Source organism: Canis aureus, chromosome 1 (assembly GCF_053574225.1).
Source record: "Canis aureus isolate CA01 chromosome 1, VMU_Caureus_v.1.0, whole genome shotgun sequence".
Taxonomy (NCBI): Eukaryota; Metazoa; Chordata; class Mammalia; order Carnivora; family Canidae; genus Canis; species Canis aureus.
In genome coordinates, this window is record NC_135611.1 from 52,098,250 (window position 1) to 52,107,602 (window position 9,353).

At 39.5% G+C, this 9,353-nt stretch overlaps 1 protein-coding gene across 3 annotated transcripts in view; it reads left to right on the forward strand.

The window, feature by feature from the left end:
* Window positions 1-9,353, forward strand: part of PACRG (parkin coregulated) — a 516,787-nt gene that overhangs the window by 389,828 nt on the left and 117,606 nt on the right. The gene's annotated exons all lie outside the window — the stretch shown is intronic.

Sequence of the window (9,353 nt, forward strand, 5' to 3'; positions counted from 1 at the left end):
CTACTTATTACTATATAGTATCGTCTGAATGAGTACCAAATTGGACAAAATTCCATCTCTGCTATAACATTCTCATTTCCTTATATGCTGTTTTTTAGCAAAACTAGTCCACGATAATGTCTTTTACTGGATTTCAAGAGATCCAAAAAAGAGGAGTCATCAATATATTACCGTATTTGTGTTACAATCTCCACACTTCTTCATTTGAATAAAGTTCTCAAAGTATTTTGTGACCTTTGAAATTGTAGCTTCTCATAAGCAGAATAGAGATCACTGTGACAACTTAGATAATGATATTATTTGGAGCTGATAATCCCCTATTGCTGAAGGAGAGCTAAAAAGTCTGTATGATCAAAAAAGCTGTTGTTTCAATTACCTTGTGAAGCATAAAGTTATATCCATTAAAACTTCTGCCTTTCCAACAGAATAAACCTACGGCTTTACTCTGCCATTATTATGACTAAATTTTATGAATACTTGTAGAAAATTTTATCTCCTATACCAAATGAGGCCTTCTCAGTTTGTTTATGAGATGTGAAAAACCTATAAATTTATCACAGAGCTGCTTGATCAACTCAGAGAAGCACAAGTTCCAGCTTAAACACGGACTCTTGGCTCTGTCGGTGTTACCCTTCTGAGTTTGTTTCCCGATGCCAAACATGCCGGCATTGTTTGGAAACACATATGAATAATAAAATGTAACCTTCTTTACAAATGAAAAGTATTTTATAACTGTGTTGATCTCCTTTTAGTTATAAATCTTCCCAAGTCAATAATATTTATGCTAAAACTTCATACATAGCTAAATTCAGACAGGATTTACTTGAAAATAATTTTAAATAAAACTATCCATTTTAATTATTAGAAAAACTACAATTGTTCTAAAATTATCAGTTATATGGTTTGTCATAAAATCAATGGCTAAATTTGCCTATCTTGATTCTGTCCAACACTCTGAAAAGATTTAAAGTTCTACAGGGGGGTGCGGGCTTAGGGGGACACCTGAGTGGCTCAGCCAGTTAAGTGTCTGCCTTCGGCTCAGGTCACAGTGTCAGGATTATGGAATCAGCAGGGAGTCTGCTTCTCCCTTTTCTGTGTGCTCTCTCACATGATATCTCTCTCTTTCTCTCTCTCTCTCAAATAAATAAAATATTTTATTTTAAAGTTCCATGAGGTTTTGGAAATCCCATTTCCTTTAAAACCACCCCCACCATCTCCTCTTAAGCCACTTTTGACAGTGATAGCATGTGCAAAGGAGATTTGTGAATTATTAAATGAGACAAAAAACTTAGTTGTCACCACCAGTAATATTATTATCATTAAAATTGTGGCAGTTATTCTTTCCAGTGTTCGTCTCACAGGTTCCCACAGGAACACAGTACTTTTTTTCTGTGACATTAATTTTATCAATTGATTGTCTTTATTTTAAGCAGTCTTTTGTACCCTGCCTTTGGTGTTGACCTTCAGGGTTTTCTGTCTGTGGCTTATTCCTCTATGTTACCACAAGGCAGGGTCCAAATCTCAGATGTCAACATATCCTGTAGGAATCAGAATAGGCAGTCCAGAAAACATTTATCAAAGCACTGAATGGATTCTGCTTGTGTCCCAATTCTGATTTAAATATACAAGCCAACAGATGAAAAGCATACCCGAAAAAGACTCTTGAGTCTCTTTTTTTATGAAAATATGCCTTTCCTTTGGGCCAGCTATAATTCCTTACATATTTACCTCTTAGACTGACTTTTCCTCAGGTCCAGGGAGGACTACCTTTACCAAAAGAGCAAATGAATCATTTCAAGCTCTCACTTTTATTTCTGTGAACTATAGTCTCTGGTCACCTACATGAATATTTTCAAATGAGACTTTTTCAAGTGCTAAATATTTACAATTATGCTTTCTCTTCCTAACTTTTGTAGAGTACTAGAGGTTGTGACCGTAATATTCTAGTACAAAATATGAGTTAACTTCCAGTCTGAAAGTTCACGGACTGATTTTGCCAACTGCAAAGGATGCTAATATTTGAATAAAAGCTGCCAGAACTGAAGCCAATATCATTCAGTGGTACACATGGTTATTTCTACTTTCTTTTGAAATCCAGAAGGGAAGTCTACTTATGCCTAATGCTATTAGTTATTAATTTTTTTCTAGATGCTCTGCTGAACTTCTTTTGGATCAAATATCATGGAAAACCAAAAATGTGAAGCATACTAATTTGAGTGAAAAGTTAATTCTGGTTGTACTTTTTTAATTAATAAAAACTGTGATGATCAGGATACATTGCACTGAGCAAACCTGATAAAATTAACTACAGTGCATGTCTTCCCACTGGATGTTCAGGAATCTGGTTTAGAGAAGAAAAGGAAGCACACCATTCTTCAGCCTCAAGAAGATGAGGTGATGGTGGCTGCAGATGGCCCCATTTGTAAATGAGAGACATGTTCCATCACATCTCCATTAAAAGTCTTTATGTTAAGGGTCAAGTGTCTGCAGTTTTCTCCAAGTGCCTCTAGAGGGTAATCTTCCATTTTTGGTAACATCCCAGAATCTTCTCTAGGTGGTACTGGGACCAACCTCACACACCTTTCAAGGAGAAGCCATACTCTATTGTAACATAATCCACCACCATAAGGTTAACTATCTTTTATTCTCTTTATGCTTCTTGCACCTGATAGCTTAGAAGAGTCTTGCATCACATAAACATACCTCTTAAAAGGCATAGTGTCCTCCATGTAGCCATGTGCCTTCGATCCCCAGCTTGCACTGGATGGCCAATCTCTATGCTGTCTGTCAGAGACATCCCACCCAGTGCCATCACTTCCACCTTTCAAAACCAGAGCTAAGCCTCTTCTCTGCTCTTCTGTAGGGGTATCCCAGTTCTTACCCCTTCTACAATTTAGATCTTTTTGTTCTTTCTCTTATTCTCCTTTTCATTTTCATCTGTAGCCTATATACTTCCCTGGAAATCTCCGTATTATCTTATAGCTCCTAAATGTCAGTTTATCAAATGAACTACAGAAGTGAAAGGACCTCACCTGTAATTGTAGCAAAATTCCCCAAAATTGTTAGGCTGGCTTTTTTGTGAAACATGACCATAAGACTTTTGCGTCAACCATTAGTAATATAGCTAATTTAATTTGGTCATGATATTTCAAAAGACAAAAATTTCACGCCCAACCGTAATTTTAAAAGCAAAACAGAACATGTTGGTGGCTGCATTAAGAGTCATTCAGTGACAAGTAGTATTTTGAAGAAATGGACACTATCATGTGATATTCACTAGGAAGAAGGAACTCCCAAGAAGGGAAAGTGCCCAATGCTGATAGCTAGTAATAGCATTGGCAGGGTCTTACTGAATTCTAGGCTATGCAGTAAGCAATTTATCTGCTTTATCTCATTTTATCTTCACCACCCAATAAGGCAAGTATTGCTGTTCCTCATTTATAGTCGAGGGAACTGAGGCCCAGAAAAGTTATACCATTTGCCCATCATTGCATTGTATTGGAAGTGGGACTCTCCCAGACCGTCTGCTCTAAATCACAGGATCGGAACGCCTAGGTGGCTCAGTGGTTGAGCCTTCCGTTCAGGTCGTGATCCTGGAGTCCTGGAATTGAGTCCACATCGGGCTTCCTGTGGGGAGCCTGCTTCTCCCCCAGCCTGTGTCTCTGCTTCTCTCTGTGTATCTCTCATGAGTAAATAAATAAAATCTTCAAAATAAAATAAAACAGAGAATCTTATCCATTTCCAATGATGTATCAATAGCAGCACGACAATTACAGTTCTTCTCAATTGCAAAAGGATTCACTACTAATTCAGAAATAAAATAGCCTTTCCCCCCAGTTTCTCACAATTTCTAAGTCTCTGCTGGTCAGCCGGGACAACTAGGCAGTGGTGAGGCAATGGAAGTATACGAAGGGGTAAAAAGAGGAGACAGGGAAGCATACAGGTTGAAAAAAAAATTTCCTTCCTTGTTATATCGTGAGACTGGGGGTTTTCAGCTCCTTGTGGAAAGTTGACCTCAGTTGGCCCAGATTGGTGGCAGTGCCCTGAAGACACCAATACTGAGAATTTGAAAGAACCAGCTCTGCCCTGTCAGACCATGTGGGAGGGGAGGGGGCATTTGTCACCACAGACTCTACCATGGAATTATTTTTATACCAAAATCATAAGAAGACCTTGGACTTGACATACAAAGTTAATGGCCCTGCGCCAAGTTAGGACCCTGCTTGTCCTTGGTCTTCTCCTCAGCAAGAGCCCCAGTAAATATGCAAATTACAAAAGTGTCGTCCAAACATAGAAATACCTTTCATTATAATCCCAGGAAGCTCTCACTTCCACATTTTATTAAAGCCACTGTTATTATTTTAGAACAAGATCTTGTGCCTTCTTGGTATATACTTAAAACTTGCAAATCGCTTTTTAATGTCTTAAATTTGCAGCCAGCATTGGAAATTTGCAGTTACCCTACCTTGGTCAACTCAGAAGGTTTTACTCCCTCAACCTAAATATGCCAGCCTTAAGTTCACATGCAATTCTCTAAATGGAAGTTACCAAAAATACAACACAGATAACTGAATTTTTTTCTACTTCAGTTATTTTAATTGCCTGAAACTACATTTTGCTTAGGCATCAAGGTAAATAGCAATTTGCCCCAGAGAAAGTCTTTTCGACCCAACTCATTGAATAATTTTTATTAGTGCACACACACACACACACACACACAATCTGAGAATACGTAAACACTTCAGCAGGACTTTTTCCTGAGAAAAAGAATGCAACATGCATTGATATTCACAATTTCTTGCTTCCTTCTTTTTTACTGGATCCTGAGGCCCGGGTGAGAGAGCTCTGCTGGAGAGTCAGGAGACCTGGGTTCAGGGCATGCTTCTGGGCACTAAAGAACTATGTGATCTCCAGAACATTCTAGACTTGCCTACACTTCCTATTATTTAACACACATTGGTATGCCAATTAGATTTTAAAATAATCACAAACATGACCTAATCATTTTAATACTAAGGATTAAACCTAAGGAGATAATTAAAGGCAGGCAGAAACATAAATACCTATATATTTTAAATGTGTTTTAATAATTATGGAGAAATAGAAATAAGTTAAATGTCAACCAATATAGAAATGGTCAAATGAAAAAGATGGTCAAATAAATTTTATTTTATTCCTATGATGGAATATACTGCTACCATTTAAATGAATGAGAGCATTTTAAGGACATGAAATTATCAAAATATAAAATTAAGTTAAAAATCAAGGTATAAAATATATGTAATAGAATCTTCATTGTGTATCAATGTTTGTGGTCCAAGTACACATACATGCACACAAGTTAAGAAAGAAATGCAATTAATGGCAGTGAAGGCTGTTTCTTGGTAGGGAGAACATACATGACTTCTCTTCATCCTTCTCTTTGTTTCCCACCTCTTCCACAATGAACAGTATAATCAGGAAAAAAAAAATAGTTACCTTAAAAATTAAAATACTGGGTGGAGCTATGTTCTACATTTCTTTACAATTCTAAGTATCTATTCCATAACCAAAAAAAAAAAAAAATTCAAAAGCAACACATAGGATTTGAAATTCCCAGAAACAGTCACTCTCAGGACAGAAAGATTTTGCACTATGGTCCTATCTCATCCAGGGCAAAAATGTAGAAGATCTGTGTGCTGGGGCTATAAAGATCCCTTAACCCCTTTTAGGAACCACAACACGACTGTTCTCCATCCTGACATAGGTTTCCTCCTCTGGACTCTATCTTTAGGCTTTTGAATCCTACAATAAGGTGGGAGCATCCTAACTTATGTAAGAATCATCACTTTGCTCTTCTATCTCCCTACACATTTCAAATGATTTTTGCCTCCAGACCTCCAGAACATGGGATAGTGATTCAAGTTGCTGCTTCCCTTTTTATACAAAATGCTTTTAAGGTCACTCTTTCTACACTAAAAAGCAGAAAAGTACCTTAGTGGGTGTCTGGAAGTTCCCAAAGCAGCAGTTCCCACCCACACTTGACCAGCACTTCGTGAGTTCCTAGTTTAAAATTGTAAGTGGTGGTGTCTAGTTCCTCCCAGATCTTAAGGCATTACTCTGGGCTCCCAATGTTAAGGATTCTTAAATGCATAAATGATGGCATGTGTTCCCTTGAGCAGCTGCTAACTGAACATTTATGACAAGGCAAAAAAATCCAAAGTAACCAAGTAGTTCTTTCACTACACTTTGTAAAGGAATGCATGACTCAGGAATGCACAGCCATCCACAGTGCTTCTCCCAAATAATGCTGTTGACCTGGATGTGATTTCTTACGTGAAATTTCCTTCCCTGCTTGCTTAGAGGGCATGTTGCCATCTAGTCTGAACAGGGAATGGAGAAGCGAGAATTTGACTCGTACAATTCCCAGCTCCCAGTGCCTCATCATAGGATCATAGACACTATTCTGCTGCATACCAATCCATCTATCTCATTGGCTTCCTGTAAAGCCATATCAAAGCCACAGCTACCTCATGGAAAGGGTTCTATTTTAGGGACCATTCCAGAGACTCTCAGACTCCAAGTTTGTCAATTGTCACTATCAGGAAATTATTTCATGTAGTCAACTTATACCTCTCATACGAGTTTGTCAGTTTCTTATTCAATTCTTATCCAAGGTGGAAGATAGCTGGGTACTATCTCCATGACAGTATTATTATTGCCATGATGTTATTGCCATGACAGTCACTGTGGCTAATGCCACTGCTGCCACTTGGGACACCTACCTTTACCTCAGTCACCTCTTTTAATCCTCACAACAAACATAAGTTGGAGGCAGATGAAACCTCAGAGAGATGAAAACATTTGTCCAAAGTACAGCTAGTTAGTAGCAGAGCTATAACATCAACCCACGTCTGCCGGGCTTTTTTCCAGGACTCCATGTTGCCACATCACCTACTTGTATCATTGAAAGCTGATGTTTTCTGCCTTTCTTAATCTTCATTAGGTGAATTATCCTAGTCTCTCATCCTATATCCTAGCCAGGACTCTATTCCTCTAAAGTCATTGCTCATGACTGTTTGAGGAGAAGGGGCACTAGATAATATTTTCCCTTATATATACCCTTTTGAGACCTACTCTTTGGGTTTGGTCTGTGAGTTTGGGGGAAGGAGAATTAATTTTAAGGCCAGGTTAATAATGTCAGCTCCCAAACCTCTCAGGGGAGGCGATCTGATCGAAAGAGGCTAAGGAGATTCTCTTAAATTCTGTGAGCAAGCACAGAATTCTTACTTTAATAATTAATTAATTAATTAATTAATTAATTAATTCTTACTTAAATTACACATTTATATGAGTTGGTTTGGTGGGGGGAGACCTAAGAAGGCTATGGAAAGTTATTCATGAGTACCCTCACCCAGCCATTTTTGATGCTACCATTCCTGAGGAATTATGGTTAACAATTATTTTTGGTTCACTACTTCAGTGGATTTCTCTGGAAGCTCAAGGGGTGCATGAAAGCCCCAGAAGTTGTGAATACAGCTCCTGGGGCACACAACGGGACATGGGAAAGATCAGGTGTCATACAGCCCATGAGCACAACATAACCAAGTGCTAAGCCAGATGGGATCTGAGTGACATCCATCAGAAGAGGAGAAATAGCTCTGCTTCCTCAGGCAGCATTTCCATTGAAGGATCTCAGCACTTTTCAATTATAAGCCAACATTTTGCTTCCAGGTCAGAATGGATGAAAAGATAAATTGGCTTTTTCAATTTTGGATTTCCAATCTCAGAGACTAGAATCCTTCCTGATTTCATGTTTCAGTTCTCCTATGCAAAGCCTAGGTTAAAAGTCTTTTCTGTTATTGCTGGGTCCTTACCTAATTTAGGGATTTTGCCTTCTAAGTCAAAATAACTTTACTCAGAGAAATATCAAAATAAAAGCAGATGAATTGAGTGATTACAAAATGTTAGTTGCTCTGTCTTGTTTTCCCCTTCCTGTGGGGGCTTCTTCACTCTGTCTGCATACAGGCACTCACCATCTTCACTCCTTACACTAAGCTCCTTCATTTACTGTGGACTGTAACTGGCCACAGAGGGTGGGCAGGAAAAGCACACACATTTCCCCAATCCTCTTGCAATTACAGTTGCATCAAAAAAAGTTGTGCACTATCCAGACTAAGTTATAGGAGGTAAAACTTTCCTATTTCTTAATAGACACTTTTCTCCATGAATGGAGAACAGAAGTAGACTCTCTATGTTTACCTGTCACCTGCACAGGAGCACACCATATGCTCCTGATCCCCTTTCTTTTGATTATAATTTGTTTATTCATTTAGTAAATGTTTCTTGAACACCTGTCCAGTAAAACCTCTATTAAGTACTAGAAATGGAAAGAAAAAGAAAGGAAAGAAAGAAAGAAGGAAGGCATAAATGAACAAATGAATGAATGAACAAAGGAAGGAAAGGAAGAAAAGAGAAAGATAGGAAGAGGAGCAGAAACTCAGGACAAATCCCTATCTTTAAGGAGATTGCAGTCAAGTTCCGGAGATAAGCTGTACAGGGGCCATAGACAGATGCCAATGAAATGCCATTGGAGCCTGATTTTAGAGATGAGGCAAGTTTCCATAAAACATTTCACCTAGACTTCCAAAGCCAGGCAGATGGGCAAAGCAGAGTCTAGGCTGAGGAATAACATGAGTCAAGGCTTTGAAGAGAAACATTAGGTTCTCAGCAGTGGTGGCCCGGGAAAGACTGGAGAGAGGAGGAAACTGAGAAGTGGAGGGTGTTTGAGGATATGCCCGGGAGTCCACTTGACGCCACAGGCAGTAATTGCTGTTGAATATTTGCAAATACATGAGTGAAATAATCACTACCATGCTTGGGGCCAGAGAGTGACAGCTACCCTGGGGAGCCGGGCCAGTGTCAATTGAGCAGGCCTGGAGGCATCTGCACTGCTGGGGCAGAGAGCGAGGGGCTCAACTGAGGCGGCCCATGGAAAGTGCAGGAGACTGTGCACAGGGGCCACTGCATGGCTGGGCCCACTGAGCATACCACATAACTGAGGAGCAGTTCATTACCCAGATGGTCAGAGGGCAGGGAGCAAGAGAGAGAGATTTGGGAGCATCCTTGTGAAGCCAACAACTGAAAATGTGAAGCTGAAGAAATCACCCACCTAAATCCTGTGGTGAAGAAGCAAAGGAAGCTAAGAAGAGTTCTGTTCAAGGGCACCTTATGGGCTGGGAGCAGAAGATGAGCCAGAGGGTGGCCTACAAGGCCAGGACTTGGAGAAGGAAACCAGGAGAGTCCCATGTCAGAGAAGCCTGCAGCAGAGAGTTTCTCATGCCAGGGTGTGGACACTCTGTGGAAGCCACAGG